Consider the following 26,198-nt stretch of genomic DNA (forward strand, 5'->3'; position numbering starts at 1 on the left):
CTTTTTCTGAACTGAGTGCACTTCGTGTTCGTTTGGACCTTTCTTAAGTTGCTTGTTGCACTCTGCCATATAGATTTCATTTTTTCATTCATTCATTCATTTAGAAAAGTTTCGTAGCACAGTGAAAAGAGTACATGCCTTGCCTTTATTTTTTTTAATATTTTTTTATTATTACTTATTTGGTTGTGTCCAGTCTTATTTGCAGCACACGGGATCTTTCATTGCATCTCGTGAGCTCTCCAGTTGTGACATGCCAGCTCAGTTGCTCCCTGGCATGTGGGGATATTAGTTCCATGACCAGGGATCAAACCTAGGTCCGCTGCATTGCAAGGCAGATTCTTTTTTTTTTTTTTTTTTAAGAAACTCTCCATTTTCTGTCCACTGAATCTCCATTTTAAGAGTTTGTGGAAGAACAGCTTAAGACCACTCAGTAGTTGTTCCTACTCCTTCAGTGGCCTGAGCAGTGGGAGCTGCAGGCCGGTCCCCAGTCTTCAGTGGCAGGCTGAGCACTCCAGTCATCAGTGGGGAACTGCTGAATAGGTGCAGGACGCACCTGCACACCTGCAGACAAGTCGGCCACTTCAGGTTGAGTAGCAGTGAACTCCAGAGCTGGGGCAGTCCATTTCTGCCTTGGTCACAGCTTTCTCGGCTGCCAGCAATGCAGATTCTTAACCACTGGCATGCCAGGGAAGTCCCTGCCTTGACTTTAGATATAGCCCAGTTGGAATCCTGGGATTCTCAGCTCTGGTCTTTAAACAATAGACTTCTCCTTTCTGAACCTCATTTCTGTAACTGGGAACCAATGTATATATGTACTGTATGTTTAGTTACTCATTAGTGTCTGACTCTGTGTTGTCCCATGGACTGTAGCTGGCCAGGCTCCTCTGCCCATGGAATTTTCCAGGCAAGAATACTAGAGTGGGTTGCCATTTACTACTCCAGGATTTCTTCCCAATCCAGGGATGAAACCTGTGTCTCTTGCGTCTTCTTCATTGCAGGTGGATTCTTTTTTATTTTTATTTTTTTCAGGTGGATTCTTTACCATTAGCACCACCTGGGAACCAATGTTGTTGTTTGGTTTCTAAGTCGTATCTGACTGTGACTCCATTCAACATTGTCGTGGAGTTGAATGGGATCAGGTCAATGGAATGAATCATGTAAAAGGTAAATCAACATCTCCCAAAACAAAGGTAACTGTGAGTTACCATTATAGAAAATAAAATCCATATATATCTGTGTGGCTGGATGGAATTGTCTGCTGGAAGGAGCTGGAGTTCCCATTATTTGAAGATCTTCCTCTAACCAACTTGTTTTAAATGGGTCCAGAGGGAAAACCATGGCAAGGAGATGGAAGCTCCAGAAAGACAGATATTAGTTCCACTAACAAAATATTTTATAATAACCAGAGTCAGAGGTGATGTTGAACAGTTCCTGCATGGGATCTGCAGGTAGAAAACCTGAGGTGGAACCTTAACTCTACTTCTCACAAGCTGAGTGGCCTAGATAGATTGCTTTCAACTCTGATCTTCAGTATCCTTATCTATGAGTTAGAGATAATAATAGTAACCATCTCATGAAATTTTTTGGTGAGTATTAAATAAGGCCATGCATGTAAAGCCCAGTGTCTAGCATAGAGTAAATATTCAATAAATGGTAGTTAAGTGCAACATGAATAATAATAATAGGCATGTGGAGGTACTAAGCTCCCTGCAGAGCCCTGGAGAGAATGTGGCTTTGGACTCAACCTCAGGATATGGCTTTGGAAGATGATATCCTGATGAAGTCACAAATAGAAACTTTCAGAATTTGGGTGTGTCACCTCTGTGGACCCTATTCCACACTGGAAAGGAAAATGACCATCAGCGAACACGTGGTCCTCTGCCAGGGAGACCGCAGAAAAGGTAGGGTGGAAGGCAGACTAGGGATTTCCTTCCTGTCCCCTTCTTTCAATGTCCAGACTTGCTTGGGGAGTTGTGCCCCAATCAGAGTACAGCTTGATACATCCTATATGGGTCTCAGTGCCAAGCACGAGGGGTGCTGCCCACAAATACATATGATTAACTGGTGTCAGTTTGACCAAGCTGGTTAATCTCTGAGCCTCAGTTTCCTCATCTATAAAAAGGGATAACAATCCCTGCCTTACAGCGTTGTTAGGGTACCACATGCATCTTTATGTTACGTTTGTAGATGGATGGGATTCCCCGAACCCCAACTGCCTCCCCAGCCCATGCAGTCTCTGGTCTGTGGCTTAACACCCTCTCTGACTACACTGAGTACCCTGGGTCACAGGCAGCATCTGAGTCTCTGAGCGGAAGCAGCAAATGAGGAACACTGGCCACATTCACCCAGTCTTTTGAAATTACTAATTTCCATTTAGTACACTTATTAAGCACATATTGTGTTTCAGGCACAGTGGTAGGTAGTAGAATATGGGGATAAGTATCCTGTATCCTCTGCCATCCTATAAAGGAGTTCAACTAATAAACACAAAAACTGTAATGCGAATGTTGTTATTTCCATATTACAGATGCAGAAACAAAGACTTAGAGAGATACAAAGATACTCAAGCAGAGTTCCAATCCACTTTCTACTCTGCCTCCTCTAACTCTGCCCTGAAAGCTGGAGTTTCCAAAACCCTTCTCCTGAACTATGTGCTCTCCAAGTTGGACAACTGCTTTGGGGAAGAAAAGAAAGAGACAGGGAGGGAGAGAGTAGACAAAGAACAGAGAGATGCAATTTAACTGACTTTCGGACCCTTTTAAGCAACTGACCTTCATGCTTTTCACAAAACCTGTTGAGCTAATAGCATGTTGAGGTGCCCAAATTATTAACATCTAGTTGGAAAATGTATTTCTCAAATGCGAAGTAAAAGTACCTTGCCTCCAAACTCTAAGATCTCATTAAATGAGCTAATTCACCTACTGCTTAATTTGCTGGAAGCCCTATGAGTAATTAGGCTGCTGACATCTTCCAAAATTATATTCTTAATTGTTGCATTCTTTTGCATCACAATGAAGCTGCCCAGCCTTCCTCCTAGAGAGCCTTCCTCCTCTCCCTGCCAGAGCTCAGTGCTGGAACAGGAGTGAGTTTGCATTTAGCACACTACCATCCAGAACGTAATTAGTGGGAAATATTAATTAGAAATACAAGACCACCCTGGAGATCCAGCAGAATATTTGAGGCAATGGATTTAGTAGTTTTCATGTTTTTTTTTTTCTTTCTTTCTTTTCTCACACTGGTCCTGAGCCTTGAAATCCTGCAGCTATTATTTCACCAGGGTGAGCTCCTATTTCTTGATATTGTTTGCAACAATTTATAAGTGTTTACTGGAGCATTGCTGCCTGGCTTTGGCTGGTAACCCACAATACTATATTTCATTCTTGATATGTTGCATCCATTTGTCATGGTAAGTGTGTGTGTGTGTGTGTGTGTGTGTGTGTGTGTGTGTGTGTATGTGTGTGTTTATACTTTGGGAAAGAGCAGCATTTTCCTTACTGTTCATTACATAAATAACAGTATTCCGAGGAAAATGTCCACCAAGCCATTTCCCAGAGAACCACCACAAACACATTTTTTGTTCACAGTAACTAGACTCCCTAATTGCTTTGAATGTACTTTAGTACTTTACTGGGGATGGCTTTGAGGTAATTATGAAAGAATAAGGAGGCTTCTGCAAGGAGGACTTAGGAAGAGGATGCCTAGGAGACATTCTGTTTTTAAGTTTTTATATGAGCAAGCCTCCCCTTGCTGAATAGTGACAGTGGTCGCCCTTCCACCTGGAATTATGAGGGCTGGGGTCCTCTGTGCTGGCTCTTATTTTGCTATGAAAAGTTCTACTGTGCCCTCACTGCCTTGCTCTTTCATTGCCTGGTAACCTCTGTTACTCTTGCTGTCCAGGCAGCTGGAGGGCTGTTTGGCATTCGTGTTTGAACTTTGGAAGGCAGTTCTGTGCCCAGGATGTGCTCTCTTCCTCTACTTTGTTCACTGAGCTCACTGGCTGCCTGGGATTCTCATTATTCAATGCCCAGAATATGTTGGCCAGGTTTCTCCCCACTCCAACATCATTCCCTGAATTTTTCAAAGTGGCTTTAAGAGATTGCTCCTGTGTTTGGGAAGGTCCCTTTCTGGTTGTTACTCCACCACAAGCTTTCTGCATGGGTTCAAACTCGTCTTTGAAGTTCTCAAGCCTTCTCTTTTCATTTAATATGTTAAAGGTCCAGGCTGTTCTCAGTTACGAATTGTAGTTCAGTTCAATTCGGTCATTCAGTTGTGTCTGACTCTTTGCAACCCCATGAACCGCAGCACGCCAGGCCTCCCTGTCCATCACCAACTCCCGGAGTTCACCCAAACCCACATCCATCAAGGCAGTGATGCCATCCAACCATCTCATCCTTTGTCGTCCCCTTCTCCTCCTGCCCTCAATCTTTCCCAGTATCAGGGTTTTTTCAAATGAGTCAGCTCTTTACATCAGGTGGCCAAAGTATCGGAGTTTCATCTTCAACATCAGTCCTTCCAGTGAACACCCAGGACTGATCTCCTTTAGGATGGACTGGTTGGGTCTCCTTGCAGTCCAAGGGACTCTCAAGAGTCTTCTCCAACACAAAAGTTCAAAAGCAGTGAGAAGGTGTGAAATCTGACTCAGAAATCTAACTCAGATAGATTGAGCATTTGAAGACTTATCTCTCTGTCTGAATTCTGCTTTACTAACAGAGAAGAACCAATGACCTAACTAAGAGAATGGGCAGGAGGCTTCAGGGCACAATGAAAGAACTGGGGTTTGGATTCAAACAGACTTGGCTGCAAACCAGCTTCACAATTTAAAAGGTCTTCAACCTCAGGTCCCTCTCCATCTCTGAACTTCCATCTCCAAATCCTGGCAAAGCAGGGCCATAATACCTACCTGAAGCCCAGCTGCAGAAATTAAGTGAGAAAATGTTGGCAAAAGGTATGAAGACAATGCCTGGCAGACACAAGGCTTTCAAGAAAGGTTAAGTCCCATCCCACACTCTACTCCATCCTCTTTGAGGGAGGAGATACCAGAATTAAAGTCATTAAAGAGTGGCATTTTGAGAAGAGTTTGGAAATGTAGGGATGGTTTACTGGGGCCTTGGATGGTGTAGTGGGATTCAGTTGGTGAGGTGAAGGGCCACAAAGGGCCACAACCTGGAGTCCACTGCTTGTTCTGGGGACAATGGGAGCAATGAATACTCATAGCAGGGCAGTGGCCAGAGTTGGGGTTAGCATGGCAAGCTTAGGCAAGACCTCGAGAACCTTGAATATCAGTCCAAGAAATTTGAACTTGACTTGTAGGTAAATTGATTCCATCAACATTTGCTCCCACTCATGATTTGAGGGGAGTTACTTGATCAGATTTATATTTTAAGAGAATCTCTGGGTAAAGGCAACTAGGGAACAAGACTGGACAGAGAGTCAATAATTAGGTAAAGTCAAAATGATCTAGGCAAGATAGGAGAAAGTGGTGACTTTTAGTTCAGAAAATAGAGACACTATAGCCGTAATAGTAGTACATATATTTTAGGGAGGGCCCAACAGAGGGATTAATCAATTTCTACACATAGGAGGGGGAAAGGGAAAATGTTTTGGAGAACTGACATGTTCTCAGATGAGTGAAATGAGACTCAGGTGGGTCATTCAACCTATCAACATTATGCAGATAGAAAGGGAAAGTGTTGCAGTTAAAGTCAAGTATAGTCAGACCCTTGGGACTTCCATATATGGCTCAGACAGTAAAGAATCTGCTTGTAATGCAGGAGATCCAGGTTTGACCCCTGGTTTAGGAAGATCCCCTGGAGAAGGAAATAGCAACCCACTCCAGTATTCTTGCCTAGAGAATTTCATGGACAGAGGAGCCAGGTAGGCTACAGTCCATGGGATTGCAAAGAGTTGGACACAACTGAGCAATTAACACACACACATAGTCAGACCCTAAATCCCACTCCACTTCACTACCTGTCAAGGCATCCTAGAGGAAGTAGCCCTTCAGCTGAACCTTGAAGAAGACACAGTCTTTCTCCAGATAGACAATGATGGGTGAAGAGAATTCCAGGGAAAATGGACTGAGCCAAGGCATTGCATGGTGAGAGTCTGTGGTCCCTTTAAGAATGTGCAAATCTGCCTTCAGAGAGATGTATGCACTGGAGTTGGTACTCAGTTACTGAGTAGTTACTGTGTGCCTAGTATTATCCTCAGGACTCAACATTTACTGAATCTTTCAATCTTACCTGTAGTTTCTATGTAGATACTTATCCTACTTTAGGATGCCCACTTTAGAGAGAATCAAGCTGAAAATACAAAGCCCTTAAGTGAATTACCCAGATTCCTAGAGCTAGTAAGAGACAGAGCCAGACTTTCACCTAAGAAGCCCTGGCTCAAGAGTTCTTAACCACTTTGCAACCTGGCCTTTTACTTACAGTGTGGAGGCTAGGAGCCATTCTTCTGTGGCACCAAAGTGGAAGGAAACAGTGGAATCAATTTGTTTTCTCATCCCCCCCAAAATTGTGGATGGCTTTGATGAAGACAGAGATCAACCAGAGTGACCTGGATAGCATTCTATCTTTTATAATGAGTATGACAATAATAATGATCGATCCCATTCCTAGAACCATGCCACTGACCAGGCACCATGTGGGATCCTCTCTCTCCTGTGCAAACCCCAAACAAAATGAAGACTGACTGGCATATAGGATGCTGGTGTGGAAAGTCTGAAAGTCGAGTGTTAGTCGCTCAGTAGTGTCCGAATCTTTTATGACCCCAAGGACTGTAGCCTGCCAGGCTTTTCTGTCTATGGAATTTTCCAGGCAAGAATACTGGAGTGGGTTGCCATGCCCTTATCCAGGGGATCTTCCCCATCCAGGCCTCCCACATGGCAGGCAGATTCTTTACCATCTGAGCCACCAGGGAAGCCCAAAGCTGGTGTGGAAACAGAGGGAAAAAATGTGCATTGTTAACCATGCTAAACAATGTGGACCTCATCTTTAGGGAAGTGTGGAGCACAGGAAGGCAGTGACTGATACAATTCTGCAGAGAGTTGAAACTCCATCTCTGGTGATAGTTTGGGAGAGGAAAGGGAAATTGATTAGGGAGTGTTAAGAGGTCAGAGACAGCTCAGACTTCCTACCCTGGAAAGAGCCTGGACTAAAACAGTGGCAGTGGGAATGAAGTGAAGGGAATGAATTCAGAGTCAACAGGACTTAGTGTCAAGCTGCATGTGAAGAGTGAGGTAAAGAGGCTTTAGGGATGGCACCTGACTTTCTATCCTATCTCACTCAAATCCACAGACTACTCGCTTTCTTGCTTGAATGGAAAACTATCTTTCTATAAAGAAGTGTATCTCATGTTGGGGCCAGGAGCAATATGCTTGTTTTCTCTTTCCCAAGCAGAGAAAGCTAAAAGTGTCACTTAGTGATATGCACAAGTAATAAAATCCAGATTCCCTCCTCCCCCTGCCCGCTTAAGGAGAAAAATTATTTTGCTCATAACTTTGATGAGCTTGATGAATGTTCGGATATCATCCGAAGCACCAACCGCCCAGGCGCTGGGAAAATTATTAATATTTTACTGGTGGCCTAGGTTGAGCAAACACAATAAAAACAGGCCCAGTGTCATTGCACATTGGAAAAGCAGATGGCAGTCGGAAGCAAAGCTGCATCCGGCAGTTTGAAATTTCAAATTACATCAATTTGAAGCTTTGCTCATGCCTCAGGCAAGATTTCCCCTCAAATGAAGGAGACAGGGGGAGGCGAACCCTTTATTCCTGTGCTCATTGGCAGTAGCTGCTGATTTTCTGCAATTTCTATGATGCTGTGACCTGAGAGATGAGAAGGAGGTGGGTTACTTCTTGTTGCAAGTTCCAGAGTACGATCCAGGGGTGTGAAAAGCAAGAGAAGTCCTTGGGTCCTTAGTATCTCATTAACCCAGACCCCATGGTTTGGAGCTTATCATTTCAAGACTGTAAGGACCTCTGGGGGCGCTTGGTGCTCTCTGACTTGGTCTTGCCAAGATGTGGCCCCAATTTGCCCAGGTCAGGAATTAATAGTGACACAAATGAAGCAAAGAAATCCATGATGTTACCAGTGTGATGGTTCTCAGAGCTCTTACTATCAGAGTAGATAAGAATGTAATGGTGATTGTCTTTGGAGTCCTTAAACTTGTCCACATTTTCAGTTTTGAAGACTGGCTAGCTTGGCTTCTGCTTCTCAGTGCCTTTATTTCTTTTTTCTGGAAACCAGCAGCATGAGTTCATGTAGATGAGTGGTTCTTAAGTTTGGCTGGTTAATCATCTCAGGAAATGGAAGGCAGCTTATATTAATACATTTATTAGAGATTTCAGTATCGTGAGTTTGGGATCTCATTCTCAGCTGTATTCTTAGGGACCAGCACAGTTCTCGAGCCATGATAAGCAGTGACATTTACTTGTGGCAAAAACAAATAAAGTGAGTAACATGCAAGTCCCTGTACAAACCATATATTCAATATATTCTTGCATATTTTGTTCCCATACCGCAAATACTCTTATTTTTTTCATTCCCTCCTCCCAACCTATATAACTTCTATCCTTTGAATATACACTTTAGATCATACAAAGTATTATAGGAGATAATTCAAAAATTTATTAGAAATGATTGAGAAACCATATTAAAAGGGTTTAAAGTAGGAAAGTGACATAATCCCATTTGTTGTCATTGTTATTTTTCAGTTGCTAAGTCATGTCCGACTCTCTGTGACCCCATGGACCGTGGCATGCCAGGCTTCCCTGTCCTTCACTGTCTCCTGGAATTTTCTCATTCATGTCCATTGAGTCAGTGATCTCCATAATCCTGTTAAGGATTTTAAACACCACTATGGGTATTGTCAGAAACCACAGGAAGATAAGAAAGACAGCAGAGAGACTGGAGGCTAATTTAGTCGTCTGGGAAGCATGTGGCAGTGAGTTGAGGTGGATGGTTGCAGGGAGGTGGAGAGAAGTGAATGGACTGGGATGTTTTGCAGGTAGATCTTGCAAGACTCGTTCATAGGCTAAGCAGGTTTGAAGGGGAAAGAGAGATTGAGTATAACACCTGGATTTTGCTCTGGGAGTTGCAGATGGACAGGGAAGCCTGGCATGCTGCAGTCCATGGGGTCACAAAGAGTTGGGCACGACTGAGCAACTGAACTGAACTGAACTGAGGTTGATGGTGGAATAGTGACCTGATTGTCTAGGGAATTTATAAGAGGGGGCCATTTCAGGGAGATGTGTTTATTGTATATAAGGGCTTTGTGCACTTAAAGTTGATGTACATGTGTAGAATATGTATTGAGGAGAGGTATATTGTATTGTATATTGTATTAGTTTCCTCTAGCTGCTGTAACAAATTGCAACAAGTTTTTAGGCTTTAAAACCACAAAAATATATTCTCTCAACAGTTTTCAAGGCCATAAGTCTGAAATCAGTTTCACTGGGTGTGAATCAAGGTGTCGGCTGGTCTGCAGTCTGCTGGAGGCTTAGGGGTGTGCTCCTTGTCTCTTCCAGCTTCTAGCAGTTGTTGGCATTCCTTGGCTTGTGGCTGCATCATTCCAGTTTTCAAGGCCAGCACCTTCCCTCTGCTCTGTCTTTATATCATGTTGGTGTGTGTGTGTGTGTGAAGTCTCCCTCTTCTTCCATTTTATTGGGATTTATGTCATTGCATTTAGGGTCCACATAGATAATTCAAAATAATCTTCCTATCTCTAAATCTTTAACTTAATCACATCTGCAGAGACCCTTTTCCCAAATTAAAAAAAAAAATTTACAGATTCCAGGAATTAGAACCTGTGTACTTTGGGGTTCATATCATACAGAGAAGAGTACAAACTATAGAAATGATTCCTGAAAGTACAGTCTTCAGAGAAGAGTACAGATTATAGACCATGGTGTGTGTGTATATATAAGTCACATGTGCACACGCTGTCTAGGACTGTATGTGAAGGCCTGGTCCTCTGTGTATGGTATATACCTCTTCTTTCCTATGTCCCTGCATCAGGAGACTCTGGCAGTCACATGGTTACTGTTAAGAAAGTGTTTATAAACATCAGGGATATTTCTTGCTTTCCCTACAAATCCAGGTTACTGTTATATCCTCAGGCTATCCCAAGAGGAAGCCTTCTGTTTTGACTATATAACTGGTTATGCTTACTTATAACCTTTGGGTATCTAATTTGACTTTGAAAATGAATTTGTTTCCCAACATCTAAGCTTAGAAGCCCCCTCTTTAAAGTAAAGAAAATAATATGCTGCCCCCTGCTACCATAAGAAGAGTTATATGTGCTTAGTGTCCATTGATCAAGAACTATACACTAACAAGAAGTTAATATGAATTTGCTTACACTCTAAAATATGTGTATACTTTATTAATTAATCCCAATGTCATCTACCTACATTTTAAAATGCTACTATCTGGATGTACATGGCATTTACAGGTGATAAGGGATGCTTATGACATATTATAGTGGAAATGAGATATACAAATTATTGTCCCACAGATCCAATTTGACCAGCAGATGTGTTTGGATTGACTAGCAGATTATTATTCGGAGAAGGCGATGGCATCCCACTCCAGTACTCTTACCTGGAAAATCCCATGGATGGAGGAGCCTGATGGGCTGCAGTCCATGGGGTCACGAAGAGTCGAACACGACTGAGGGACTTCACTTTCACTTTTCACTTTCATGCATTGGAAAAGGAAATGGCAACCCACTCCAGTGTTCTTGCCTGGAAAATCCCAGGGACGGGGAAGCCTGGTGGGCTGCTGTCTATGGGGTCTCACAGAGTCGGACACGACTGAAGTGACTTAGCAGCAGCAGCAGGTTATTATTATTGTGTAATGAAAGCATAATGCCTTTGGTGGGACAAGCAGTCTCCTATGGTTTCTGGTCCCACCATTCACAATTTTACTAAACCTACCAGCTCCATCCCTTTATAACCCACATGGCCCTTGAAGATATTTGATTTGTGGTCCCAGGTATAAAATGATATACACCTTTGACAGAATGCAACTATCTACAGTTGGTACTATTTAATATCTCTGACTTTATTTCAGCTTCATAACTCCCCACCCCTAACTACCACCCTTTGATAGATATGGATAGCATCATTTCCTAAGATGAGTTAATTGAGACTCAACAGTTTTAACTCCTTGCCCAGTGGCACCCAGATCATAACTAGAATTGTGAGGGCTGGAATCTTGGCCTCTTGACTCCTAGAAAGATGTTCTCTTTTCCTCATGCTATACTGTCTTCTTTGTAATTTGCCTGAACTCTGGACAAACCAGCTGTTACTGCAAGTGGATAGCCATCAAAATCAAATCTGAGCAAATAGTGGTAAACAGCTGACCTTCAAGAAAGCAAGGGAGGAAATCTGTACAATTTCTGTTCAAGACACTTGTAAGTGGAGATAAGTAATGTACAAGGAAACAGATAGGGAGTTGGTAAACAGTAGAAAAATTCTATCCACGCCAAGAGTAAATCAGAGATTGCTGAAGGCAGAGAGCAAAGAATGGTATAAAAAAATACACTAGAAGAAGCCAGAAGATCTAAGCCTTTACTTGCTTGTATCTAGACAGAGTCACCTCTCACAGTATCTGTTCAGTTTTGTTTTTCATCTTTAAATAGGGATGATCATATAAACCCACTTCTTTGGGTTGCCATCATGAAGATCAAACAGAATCATGGAGGCAGAAATGTTCTGAAATCATACAGTGAATAATAACTCTATGGTCTGAAGCCCAGGAGACTTTCAGATAACTTTTTTTTTCCTCCATGGGGAATTAATTTTCAATATATGTAGTTACTGAAGATTTTCTTGTTGCTCATAGAAAATTGTGGGTTTCTTGGAAGGCCCTGGATGTCTATGACAGACCTCAAGGACATCGATGATTTGAAAATTGCATAGTGAGTTTCCCTAAAGACCATTGGGCCAGACATCTAATATATCCAAATTCCTGATGGATAAAGAATTGTAAATGTTTACTTTAGGCAGTTAGGTTCTGGGAGGTTTGATTTGAAACTGAATGACTGTCTTAGTCCATTCAAGCTGCTACAACAGACTACCACAGACTGGGTGGCCTAAACAACAAACCTTTATGTATCATAGCTCTGGAGGCTGAGCAGTTCAAGATCAAGGCACTGGCAGATTCAGTGTCTGGTGAAGGGCTACTTCCTGGTTCATAGATGGTTCATAGCACTATGGCCTCAACATGTCTGAAGGGCTGATGGATCTCTCTGTGTGAGATCTCTGCCGTCATGACCTAGTTACTTCCCAAAAGCCCCACCTCCTAATACCAATCACAATGGGAATGATACTTCAACATATGGGGACACAGATGTTCAGTCTATAGCAGTGAGTATGTGCTCTGGATTTGAAAGGACTGTATTTCTTGTTCATCCTGAGGAAGCTCCAGTATCTTCTGGGTAGTCTATTGGTTTTAACTGAAATGCATTCCAAAGTTAACAGGTATCCAGCAAGACCATGTTCCTGAAGTGCATGGATATCCTTTTTTCATGCTCTGGTTTTTAGATTTGATTGTGGCTTCAGGACATCTCAGTAAGGAGCCTTGGAAAAATCAGTGAAAATCATAGTGGAATTTTCTGTGTGTTGCATGGGTTTATGGGTAATCTGACTGGCTAAGCTGAGCCTCTGAAAAAGAGGAACATGGGTGGCTGTGATATTGTCTGCCCATGATTTTTTTGACTATTTTTTAAGCAAAACTCTCTCACCTCTACTTGGGAATCTATTTTACTTAGCAATCTTAGGATTTATTGTCTATAATCACAAAGCACAAACCTGATATAACATGAAACGCAGTAAATTCCCATTTTTCCAGGATACAACCAGGCAGAAAGGCAGCTCAGTGCTCCATGATTATTGCTCGTTTGATTGCAAAAAATTAAAAGAGACAACATATTTTTATGTACCTTGCATCTTGTATGTTAAGCAGTTCTAACCCATCTTAGACTGAGGGCTCCTTTTAACATCAAAAAAAAATGTGATACATACAAATACATTTGGTATTTATTAGATGAGAAAAGACATGATGACTAAAACCCACAATGAATAGCATGGTGCCATTTTTAATGAATTCAGCTGTTAGAACAGCATGGTGCCATTTTTAATGAATTCAGATGTTAAGTACATACACAGATAAAGAAACATGCATACATTAATGTTTATGGAACTATGTACACACATTTGAAAAGATACCAATTTATATATTGCCAAGATATCCTTTTTTTCAACTTACAGGAATATTTGATGGATATTCAGAGACTTGAACTCACTGTAAAAATTCATGACTTCTGTCTGGGTTCCATTGCTACTTGTTGAGAAATACTGAATACTTAAAATAGTTTTTCTAACTCTTAAAAAGTGAACATTCATGTAAAACATGTACAATGATTAGATGATCAGATTATTCAGCTTATTCCTCAATTATTCCCCATCAACAGGAATGATGGAGACAGGTTTAAGAACTTATATGTGGCATTTCTTTGCCTCTGAGCAGCCACCGGTTCAACAGTGTGCAAATGACACAACACTTACGATATTGAAAGGGGTTTTAAAGATGAGAGGTCTTACTATGGAGCAGAATTTAGAAAGAATTAGATACATGACTGCTTGGGTTCCATTGTTTCCAAGCTGTGCATCCTTGAGGAAACTGAGCCTTCTAAGTCTCAGTTTCCTGATGTGAAATTTGAGTATAAAAATACCCATTTCACAACATTGCTGTAAGTCTTTTCACGTGACAGGCATTTGACAAAATGTAGAGCCTGGTGGGCTGCAGTCCATGGGGTCGCCAAGAGTCAGGCACAACTGAGGGACTTCACTTTCACTTTTCACTTTCATGCATTGGAGAAGGAAATGGCAATCCACTCCAATGTTCTTGCCTGGAGAATCCCAGGGACTGGGGAGCCTGGTGGGCTTCTGTCTATGGGGTCGCACAGAGTTGGACATGACTGAAGCGACTTAGCAGCAGCAGCAGCAGCAGCAACAGCTATATTCTGATCCAACCTCCATTTTATATGTAAGAAAATTATGAGTCAGAAAGATTGAGACTTAATGGAGATTTTAAAAAACTAGTTTGTGACACCTCAAAGGAAAGACCTCTTGACTCATGCATCCATATTCTACCACAATTCTAAAATATATATATCTCCATGCCAGTTTTCTAGGCTGTAATTGGCAATGGGACAACAGACAGAGGTTTGTTTTGAAAAGACTTGAGAGAAAAACTTGCAGCAGCTTTTATCCAGATTCTCAGAATGGTTTCCAGTAAATGCTACTTTATCCCAAGAGCTCAAATGGTAGGTTTCTGTTTCTCCTGCCCTCTCTGATTCTGTTACTACTTGGAAAGCCCTAAGGTGCATGGCTAATTAAAGATGGTTGAAAGAAAATTATACCTCTGTTGATGCTATTGTTTTAATCTATCTCAAAAGCTTCTTAACAGCAAAGGCAACAAGCAGTGGACTGAGAGGGAGTTCTCTCTGACAGACAGGACACAGGAGACCCTAGAATGATTATTTTATGAACCCATTATCATTTCATTAAGTGATTCATACTTTCTGTTGTTACACATTCACACACACACACACACACACACACACACACACACACACTCTTTTAGATAATGTTCCAGGATTTTCTAAGTCAGGAGAACAGGGACATCCGTTCCTGAATAAATAACATTTATATTATGTATTTATTATATGACTTGCACTGAGTTTTCTTTTCATTTGTTCATCTAATCACAACACCACATGTCCCCATTTTATATAAGAAAATACCAAAACTTTGTGAAATTAAGATCATATAGCTAATAAGTGTCAGAGCTGAAATTCAAAACTATATCTTTATTCTCATCATTACAGCCATCATTCACCATCTTCATTGAAATGATTAACATTTACTGGGCACTTATATGGATTGGCACTTATATGGTTCCAAATTAGGAAAGAAGTACCTCAAGGCTGTATGTTGTAACCCTGTTTATTTAACTTATCTTCAGAGTACATCATGCATAATGCCAAGCTGGATGAAGCACAAGCTGGAATCAAGATTGCCGGGAGAAATATCAATAACCTCAGATATGCAGGTGACACCACCCTTATGGCAGAAAGTGCAGAGGAACTGAAGAGCCTCTTGATGAAAGTGAAAGAGAGTAAAAAGTTGGCTTAAAACTCAACATTCAAAAAATGAAGATCATGGCATCTGGTTCCATCACTTCATGGCAAATAGAAGGGGAAACAATGGAAACAGTGTTAAAAAAAAAAGTGTTAAAAAAACAGCCCAAGACTTTATTTTCTTGGGCTCCAAAATCAATGCAGGTGGTTACTGCAGCCATGAAATTAAAAGATACTTGTTCCTTGGAAGAAAAGCTATGATCAACCTCAGTTCAGTTCAGTTCAGTCGCTCAGTCGTGTCCAACTCTTAGCGATCCCATGAATTGCAGCACGCCAGGCCTCCCTGTCCATCACCAACACCAAACTCACATCCATTGAGTTGGTGATGCCATCCAGCCATCTCATCCTCTGTGGTCCCCTTTTCTTCCTGCCCTCATTTCCTTCAGCATCAGAGTCTTTCCCAATGAGTCAACTCTTCGCGTGAGGTGGCCAAAGTACTGGAGTTTCAGCTTTAGCATCATTCCTTCCAAAGAACACCCAGGGCTGATCTCCTTTAGAATGAACTGGTTGCATCTCCTTGCAGTCCAAGGGACTCTCAAGAGTCTTCTCCAACACCACAGTTCAAAAGCATCAATTCTTCGGGGCTTAACTTTCTTCACAGTCCAACTCACGCATCCATACACGACCACAGGAAAAAACATAGCCTTGACTACATGGACCTTTGTTGGCAAAGTACTGTCTCTGCTTTTCAATATGCTAACTTGGTTGGTCATAACTTTTCTTCCAAGTAGTAAGTGTCTTTTAATTTCATGGCTGCAGTCATCATCTGCAGTGATTTTGGAGCAACCTAGACAGCATATTAAAAAGCAGAGAGATTATTTGCCAATAAAGATTTGTCTAGTCAAAGTGATAGGTTTTTCCAATAGTCATGTATGGATTTGAGAGTTGGACCATAAAGAAAGCTAAGTGCCAAAGAATTGATGCTTTTGAACTGTGGTGGTGGAGAAGACTCTTGAGAGTCCCTTGGACTCTAAGGAGATCAAAACAGTCAATCATTAAGGAAATCAGTCCTGAATATTCATTGGAAGGACTGATGCTGAAGCTGAAGCTGCCGTACCTTGGCTAGCTGATGGGAAGAATTGACTCATTGGAAAAGACCCTGATGCTGGGAAAGATTGAAGGTGGGCGGTGGGGATGACAGAGGATGAGATGATTAGATGGCAATTACTGATTCGATAGACATGAGTTTGCGTAAGCTCCAGGAGTTGGTCATGGACAGGGAAGCCTAGTGTGCTGCAGTCCATGGGGTTACAAAGAGTCAGACACAACTGAGTGACTGTACTGAACTGATTATATGGATTGAGCCCTTTTCTGAATACTTTCAATATATTAATTTATTTATATTATGTATGTATTTAACAGTTTACTCCTCACAAAAACCCTGTGAAGTGGTTGTTATTATTATTATTTCCAAATTTTTCTAAGGTGATGTAGCTGATAACCTTGCTAGTTTAATTCCTAAGCTTCACTCTGAATCACACTGCTCTTTTTAAATCCAAACCAGGTATTTCCCAACTCTGTACCTTGCCTCACCTTGGCTTTCAGGACGAAGAGGTCTTTCAGAAGCCTCATGGAAATAAGGAAGCACATCTGCTTGAGATTATGAACCACTTTAGATATACCTGGATTAAAATCTTTCTGTATTCATCACGGTGGTCAGTATAGTAGATAGTAACAATAGTATGTATACATACTGTTCAGGATCAAACAGGTGAGCATTATTAGGTCATCTGTGTTCTTTGTTGCTTTGCAAAGCAAGACATTTTAATGTGATTTAGCAGTGTGAGCAAGTATTAATAGTTACCTATAAGGAAGTGAGTAAAGTAAAAGTCACAGTCATGTCCAACTTTTTGCAACCCTGTGGGCTGTAGCTCGCCAGACTCCTCTGTCCTTGGAATTCTCCAGGCAAGAATACTGGAATGGCTTGCCATGCCCTCCTCCAGGGAATCTTCCTGACACAGGGATAAAACCCAGGTCTCCTGCATTGTTGCAGATTCTTAACCATCTGAGCCACCAGGGAAGACCTATAAGAAAGGACAGTGCTTATTAACCAGAGATGGGCCACACAATCAGCACTTAGGACACCTAGTGGTGCTGTGACTCCCAAACAAGGTTGAACTGCAACTGGCAGCTTTCTGCTATGCAATTCAGTCCAGTCGCTCGGTCCTGCCTGACTCTTTGCGACCCCATGGACTACAGCACACCAGGCTTCCATGTCCATTACCAACTTCCAGAGCTTGCTCAAACTTATACCCATTGAGTCGGTGATGCCATCCAGTCATCTCATCCTCTGTCGTCCCCTTCTCCTGCCTTCAATCTTTCCCAGCATCAGGGTCTTTTCAAATGAGTCAGTTCTTCTCATTAGGTGGCCAAACTACTGGAGCTTCCGCTTCAGCATCAGTCCTTCCAATGAATATTCAGGATTGGTTTCCTTTAGGATGGACTGGTTGGATCTCCTTGCAGTCCAAGGGACTCTCAAGAGTCTTCTCCAACACCACAGTTCAAAAGCATCAATTCTTTGGCACTCAGCTTTCTTTATAGTCCAACTCTCACATCTATATATAATTACTGGAAAAAAACAAGGAGCAAGCATCTTTTAATTTCATGGCTGCAATTACCACCTGCATTGATTTTGGAGCCCAAGAAAATAAAGTCTCTCACTGTTTCCCTTGTTTCCCCATCTATTTGCCATGAAATAATGGGACTGGAAGCCGTGATCTTTGTTTTGTGAATGATGAGTTTTAAGCCAGCTCTTTCACTCTCCTCTTTCACTTTCATCAAGGGGCTCTTCAGTTCATCTTTGCTTTCTACCATAGGAGTGGTGTCATCTACATATCTGAGGTTATTGATATTTCTCCCAGCAATCTTGATTCCAGCTTGTGCTTCATCCAGCCCACATTTTCGCATGATGTATCTGCATATAAGTTAAATAAGCAAGGTGGCAATATGCAGCCTTGATGTACTCCTTTCCCAATTTTGAACCAGTCCTTTGTTCCATGTCTAGTTATAACTGTTGCTTCTTGACCTGCATACAGATTTCTTAGGAGGAAGGTAAGGTGATCTGATAGTCCCATCTCTTTCAGAATTTTCCAGTTTGTTGTGATCCATAGTCAAAGGCTTTAGCATAATCAATGAAGCAGAAGTAGATGTTCTTCTGGAATTTTCTTGCTTTTTCGATGATCCAACAGATGTTAGCAATTTGGTCTCTAGTTCCTCTGCCTTTTCTAAATCCAAGTTTAACATCTGGAAGTTCTGGTTCATGTACTGTTGAAGCCTAGCTTGGAGAATTTTGAGCATTACTTTGCTAGCATGTGCTGCTACTGCTGCTAAGTCGCTTCAGTCGTGTCCGACTCTGTGTGACCCCATAGACAGCAGACCACCAGGCTCCCCCATCCCTGGGATTCTCCAGGCAAGAATACTGGAGTGGTTGCCATTTCCTTCTCCAATGCATGAAAGTGAAAAGTGAAAGTGAAGTCGCTCAGTCGTGTCCGACTCTTAGCGACCCCATGGACTGCATGCAGCCCACCAGGCTCCTCCGTCCATGGGATTCTCCAGGCAAGAGTACTGGAGTGGGTTGATGAGTGCAATTGTGCAGTAGTTTGAACGTTCTTTGGCATCACCCTTCTTTGGGATTTGAATGAAAGCTGACCTTTTACAGTCCTGTGGCCACTGCTGAGTTTTCCAAATTTGCTGGCATATTGAGTGAAGCACTATAGCATCACCTTTTAGGATTTGAAATAGCTCAGTTGGAATTCCATCACCTCCACTAGCTTTGTTCATAGTGATGCTTTGTAATGTCACTTGACCTAAAGTTAGAACCTTAAAAGCATTTGACATTCTTGCCCTAGACTTAAAACAGTGATTATTCACTTTATTTGTGTATACAATGACCTAAAATGGCAACAATGTAGTACTTGTCATGATTTTATGCTTGGCTGAGCAGTTCCTCTGCTGGTGTCCACTGGCTCATTCATGAAGCCGCATTTAGCTGGAGGGTCACAGAGCTGAAGATTCATGTGTGTGGTAGTTAGTATTGTTTGTTGACCGGGCTGCCTCATCTCTCCTCTGTGTGCTTTCTTATTCTACAATAAGCCACACCAGCTTCTTTATATGGTGGTGATAGAATAGCTTTCCTCCTCTTGAGATCTCATCTCCAGAACTCACAAAAAGCCGTTTCTCACGCATTCTAATGGTCAACGTCCATTCTAGTGGCAAGTTTGTCACAGATTCAAGAGGTCAGAAAATTGACTTCACTTCTTAATGAAGTAAATTTCAAAGAATCTGCAGCCTTATTTAATTTATCATGGCCTCCTTAACCGCTTGAGATAGACGACAGTGAGAAGCAGCAGAGATTTTCCCTGATACTTCAATACAATCCCACCTTAGAACATTCTCCAAATAGCACTGCTGTGCTTTCTATGTACCTCGATTATAATACTAATCCATTTGTGCACTGAATAAGCAATTATTGAAGATCGTTTGTGAGCCAGGCAAGGTGCCAGGATTTTTTTTTTAATTTTGCATTAGCTCATTAAGTTATTATAAGAATCTATCAGGTTTTATCATTCCCCTCCACCCACATTTAAAGATGAAGACACAACCTCAGGAAGATGAAGGAATGCGCTCTATGCACTGTCAGCACACGGCAGCCTTCCTTTTTTGTAGTCTGTTTATCATTTGTACTTAGTCTACAGTATTACAGCTTTCCATACACTTACCTCCATACACCTACCTCCCCTGGAGACTGTGAACTTCCTGAGGACAGACTGTCTATTTCTCCTTTGTATATTACCAGTTCACAGAATACTGCTAGAGATGATTTGTTGTTTCACAATAAATGTTGTTGGACAGAAGACTGAATGGACTCCCAAATTGTGGGTGCTTTGCTCTTTATAACTGTCTCTTGTTTATGTTCTCTGAGTTCATGTGGCTGAGAATAATATGATGGGAAAAATAATCAACAACATCGATCAAAATGTATTTTATGCCAGAAAACATTAAGAATCTTTGCATATGTATTTCATATATTCTCACCACTTATGAGGCACATACTATCATCTTGATTTTACCTGTGAGGACCAAGAGGCTAGAGAACAGATTTGGATTGCCCAAGGTGATACAACTATTCAAACTCGTACTCAGAACTGTCTGACTCCTAAGGCCACGTTCTTCATGATTGAATTATTCCATTCACCCAACCCTGTTGCCTTCCTGCCTTATTTTCTAGAAGGAAAGTTTAAAAGTTTATGCGAAAGAAAAGTTTAGGTAATAGAAGGAACCTCAAGACTCTCCATGATCTGGCCCCAAACTGCCTTTCCAGCCTTACTTCCTACTTGGAATTATAGAGTCAATGGATTCTGTATTTCTACCATCTTACTGATTCCTCCTAACTCTTCCTATGACATGGACTTCACTACCGTGTCTCTTTGCCTTTGCCAACATCGTGCCTTCCATTAATCACACATTGAAATTCTCCTTAGTCTTTATGAATAGCTAAAGTGATTTTCTTTGGTAAAACATTCTTTTTATTCCTCTAGTTGCCATTACCCAACTATTTGTCAATGTTTCCCCAAGCAAATAACGTGTACCTTTATTTAGCCCAGTTCACTGTTTACATGTCTGTCTGCCACTAGACACTCAATTCCTGCCTCCATCTCTCCTCCCTTGCTCTCTTTTTTTCCAGTAGATTTCACATTTCTGCTCTTGTCCCAGGCACTATACTGTAGCCTAGGACTATAGAAATAACTAAGACATTAATCTTGCTCTCAGGAAACTCACAGAGAAGCCATTGAGTACACATTAAATACATAAATACAGGAGCTTGCCTAGGGGTGAAGTCAGGTGTATAAACAACTACAATATCAAATCTATACTAGAAATATGGGCAGTGTCTCACACTCAAGACATTTGGTAAATATTCATTTAATTACTCTCATAATGAGATAGACTTAGGTTTGAATTCTATTCTTATTTTTTTTTGATAACTTTGAGCCAGTTGCTTTAACTTTATGAGACTCAGATATCAAGTATGTGAAATAGTCAATAATACTGACCCCTTGGGGTTTCTATGAAAATTAAAGATATAGCAGATGCCTATAGTAAGAGTTCAATATATTTTAACATACTAGTATTTTTAAAAATGTATTTGGTTGTGCTAGGTCTTAGTTTTAGCAGGCATGATCTAATTCCTTGACTAGGGATTGAACCCAGGCCCCCTGCATTGGGCCACTAGGGAAGTCCTTATTTTAGCATTCTAAACTCATCCCTAACTTAAATCCAGAAAGAATATGTATCTGATGAACCCTGTGGGGCAAAAAGACATCAACTCCCTCCTTAGGGGCTCTGAGTCACTAAAGCCCAGGAAAACACCCTCTTCTGTCACCCAAGGGTCATGTCATCGTTCCTCCCCTTCACAGGGGGCCCACACAGCCTGTTTTTCTCTTCTTTATGTGTTGCAGATATGTGATTTTACTGTCAGCATGGTGTTTCTAATGAAAGGCAAATGGTGTCCAATGTGACTTGGAAAAAAACGTACAAACAACAACAAAATTATATGTTCTTTTTTCCTGTAGTGTTCGCAGGGAGAATAGTGACTTGTTTGCTGTCAATACGGCTTATAATGACATGGTGCACAGAAGCACTGCCAAATGTGTGCGGCATTCATTATACACATGTATTAAATGTAATGTGATATGAGTTTGGTGGCAGAGCAGATGAGAGCTGCCCTGGGGCTAATTTGGAGTTACAGCACCTCTTCCCATGGGATGATTAATGGGGAAAGGGGAAGTGGGCAGCAGCATAGGCATGTCACAGGGTGTCTCGAATTTTCTGGACTGATTCTGGGCTGGGTTGAGAGTAAAATGTTGTTGCTCAAAGCATCCTTAAAGATTTATCTTCTTTTTGCAACAACAGCAGCAGAATCAGTTCTTGAGTTTCTACTAAGTGCCAGGCTTATAACAGGCTCTGGGAATAAGATGTTCACCAGCTTTCAAAAAGTTCACAAGTTGGTAGAAGAGAGAAGCAAGTAGATAGAATAACAATAGAAGTGTTAGTTGCTCAGTCATGTCCAACTCTTTGGAACCCCAGGTGAGAATACTAGAGTGAGTTGCCATTTCCTTCTCCAGGGGAGCCTCCTGACCCAGGGATCAAGCCCAGGTCTCCTGCATTACAGGCAGATCCTTTACACCACGATCAGTGTGGTAACAGCTACAGGATAAGTATAATATCAAACTGCAGAGGAAGACATCTCAACCACCCTGATGTCACTTGTGCTGAGATTCCTTCCCTGACCCCTCCTCTAGGGTCAGGTCACCCTGTGATTTGCTCTTGAGGCACCGTTGGCATTTCCTTAATGTCATTTATCATGGTAGCTCAGCTGGTAAATAATCCGCATGCAATGCAGGAGACCCTGGTTAGATTCCTGGGTTGGGAAGATCCCCTAGAGAAGGGATAGGCTACCCACTCCATTATTCTTGTCTGGAGAATCCCCATGGACAGAGGAGCCTGGAAAGCTACACTCCAAGGGGTTACAAAAAGTTGGACATGACTGAGCAACTAAGCATAAAGTTTCTTGTGTGTGTGTGATAATTTTGTTAATGTCTGGATCCTAGATTCTAAGCCTCATGAAGTCAGGGACCTCTTTTATTTTGCTTACTTTATATCTCTGGCACCTAGGACAGTATCTGGCACATAGGAGTTGCTCCAATAATATTGTGGTTGAGTGAATGGATATAGTTATATAGGAAGTTAATCTTGAAAGACACGGTAGAAATAAGCCACGTAAAGAGGGCGTGGAGAAAGGTGAGCCAGAAAGTTGAAACATGAAGCATTTATAGAGGTATATAAAAGTATGGAAGTGAAAAAGTACAGGGCAGAATTAAGAGAAAGGCAGTAAGAGTGAACTTTTGAGATTCTTAACTGTATTATTCATATTTTCTCTTGTAAGGCAAAAACTTACATGAGAGGCCAAATGTCACTGATAATATCTGGGAGGAAACACTGGACTTGATGGAGATGTAATTTGGGAGGCAGATGGGAGATGAGACAAGTATTTTGGTGATGAGCAAGACAGTAAAGGCATAGTATGGCTGTTGAACAAACCATGTGAGAATGAGAGTTTAGCTAAAGAATGTTTAAGAAATTCTTCTCTAAGTGGTGAGATGGTAATAGGAAGGGGCATATCTGTTGCCTAGTTGATGAAGATTATTGGAGGAAATAGCTAGACAACATTGTCCTGAATGAAAATGTCTCATTAAATATACATCCAGATCCATGGAAAAATAAGAGGAATAACATGAACCGTGACTAATGCTTTTGAGAAATGATTATATGCCAGAAAGGTACAATAATACTCAGCTTCCATGTGCTAGTCCATTGAATATTCATAACAAAACCATAAGATAGGTACTAGGAATGTCCCACTTGACGATGAGATAAGTAGTAGATCTAGTGAGGTTAAGTAACTTGTTCAGAGTCATCCAGCCAAGCAGAGATATAGCCAGGACTTGATCTGAGATCATTTGACTTCTGAATCCACTCTTTTAACTACCAAGTTGCAGAACCAGGCTTTAAGACAGCACAACAGATTGAGTCCTTCATTGTCTGGACTTAAATTTGAGCCTGTAATCTCAGCATTCTAAGACTATGTCTTACCCATGTATTGACCTTTTTGGAAAATAATTTGGGTCTTAGTTCCATGGCGGCTCAGATGGTAAAGCATCTGCTTGCAATACAGGAGACCCAGGTTCGATCCCTGGGTAGGGAAGATCCCCTGGAGAAGGAAATGGCAACCCACTCCAGTACTCTTGCCTGAAAAATTCCATGGACGGAGGTGCCTGGGGGACTATAGTCCATGGGGTCGCAAAGAGTCGGACAGGACTGAGTGACTTCACTTTCACTTCCAGTTCTTTATGGACTTTGGATGTCCTTGCTGTCATATCAACCCTCATGATTTGGAGATTTGAAAAAGTTCCAGGAAGTGACTCTTGGGAACGTTCAGGTCTACTATGATTCAGCATGATAGTGGTGGGGCGATTCAGTTGGTCATAGACGGTACTGTAAGTGGGTGAGTCGGATCATGGGGAGCCTTATATGTCACAAAGAGGAGGATGACCCAACTGATAACTTAAAAAAAAAGGAAATTGAAAAGTTTAGAAGTTAAGGGTTTTCCACAGTACTTCATAAAATCTATATGCGTTTGTATACATCACATACATACATGTATCTTATACATACATATACACATATATTTGTACACATAGACACATAAAATATATATTATATGTATGCACACATAATATATGTTTTTGCTATTCTTAGTTGGTAAGTCCTGTCCAACTTTTTGTGACACCATGGACTATAGCACCCCAGGCTCCCCTGTCCTTCACTGCTTCCCAGAGTTTACTCAAATCCATGTCTATTGAGTTGGTGATGTTGTATTTACCTATCTATCTAATATGTAATGTATATGGTATAAATGTATAATATATATTACAAAGATATTATATACAAATATACATTATATACTGGGCTTCCTTGATGGCTCAGTTGGTAAAGAATCTACCTGCAATGTAGGAGACCCAAGTTCAATCCCTGGGTTGAGTCCCTGGAGAAGGAAATGCCAACCCATTCCAGTATTCTTGCCTGAGAAATCCCATGGACAGAGGAGCCTGGTGGGCTACAGTCCATGGGGTCACAAGAGTCAGATATGACTTAGAGATTAACCCATCACCATACATTTATATGCTCATGCATATGTTATCATTATTAAAATTTATGTATGCATATATTTGGAGAAGGCAATGGCACCCCACTCCAGTACTCTTGCCTGGAAAATCCCATGGATGGAGGAATCTGGTAGGCTGCAGTCCATGGGGTCACTAAGAGTTGGACACGACTGAGCGACTTCACTTTCATGCATTGGAGAAGGAAATGGCACCCCACTCCAGTGTTCTTGCCTGGAGAATCCCAGGGATGGGGGAGCCTGGTCGGCTGCTGTCTATGGGGTCGCACAGGGTTGGACACGACTGAAGCGACTTAGCAGCAGCAGCAGCAACATGCATATATTTACCTTGAATTATGCCAGCTAATTTTTATTGACTTTTATGGACCAATGCTATCTTGTCTTCTCAAGCATTATGTCATTTAACCATCACAATATCCCAAGAAAGGAATCATTTTTATTTTAATTTTTCTAATATGGAAAAAAGGCTCAGAGAACTTAGGGCACTTGGCAAGACCTCACTGTTAGTTAGCAGCTGAGCTACTTATTTGGTCCCCAGTCTTTCCAGCTCCCTCAAGCCTATTCCATTAAAGGCCATGTGATTCTGTCTCTCTTACTTGCCACTACCTGTTTGCAGGTAGCTCCGCCAAAAGCTGCTCCTTTGCGACTTGTGAAGGTCAAGGCTGGCATCTACTCATCTGTGCTTCTATGGCTTAGCCCAAGCCCATGTCAACACCTGTGAATGTTTGTGGAGTGAATGAAGGAATGAATTGCCTCAGGGTACCCAGATGTTAAGTCACAGAGCTGGGCTAGAACCAGACTCCCTAAGCAGAGCCTGAGGATCTGTCTTCCAAAATCTCTCTCTCCTGTGAAATCTAGTTATCTAGTACCATTTCCTCTTTCTGAGTGCATCACCAGATCCTGTCCTGTGCCATCTTTCACACTAATCTTACTTAATATTTAACACTTGCATGAATTTTCCTTTTTGTGAATTCGCTTCTTTCTCTTAATGGATCAAGAGCGCCTCAGTAGTTAAAGGGAGGTAAAGGAAATTCACATTTGTTGAGTTTGTATAGCATGCCAAGCATCATATCAAGGCTGTCACATGTATGAGTTTATTTGATCTTCATGACAATTCTTAGAAACAGTTATTATATCTGCCTTTTACAGGAGAACCAATTTGGGCTCAGAGAGTAACATGATTTGAACGATAACACACAGCAAGAATACAGCAAGCTGGGATTCAATCCCAGTTCTTTCTGACTCC

Source organism: Bubalus kerabau, chromosome 6 (assembly GCF_029407905.1).
Source record: "Bubalus kerabau isolate K-KA32 ecotype Philippines breed swamp buffalo chromosome 6, PCC_UOA_SB_1v2, whole genome shotgun sequence".
Lineage (NCBI taxonomy): Eukaryota > Metazoa > Chordata > Mammalia > Artiodactyla > Bovidae > Bubalus > Bubalus kerabau.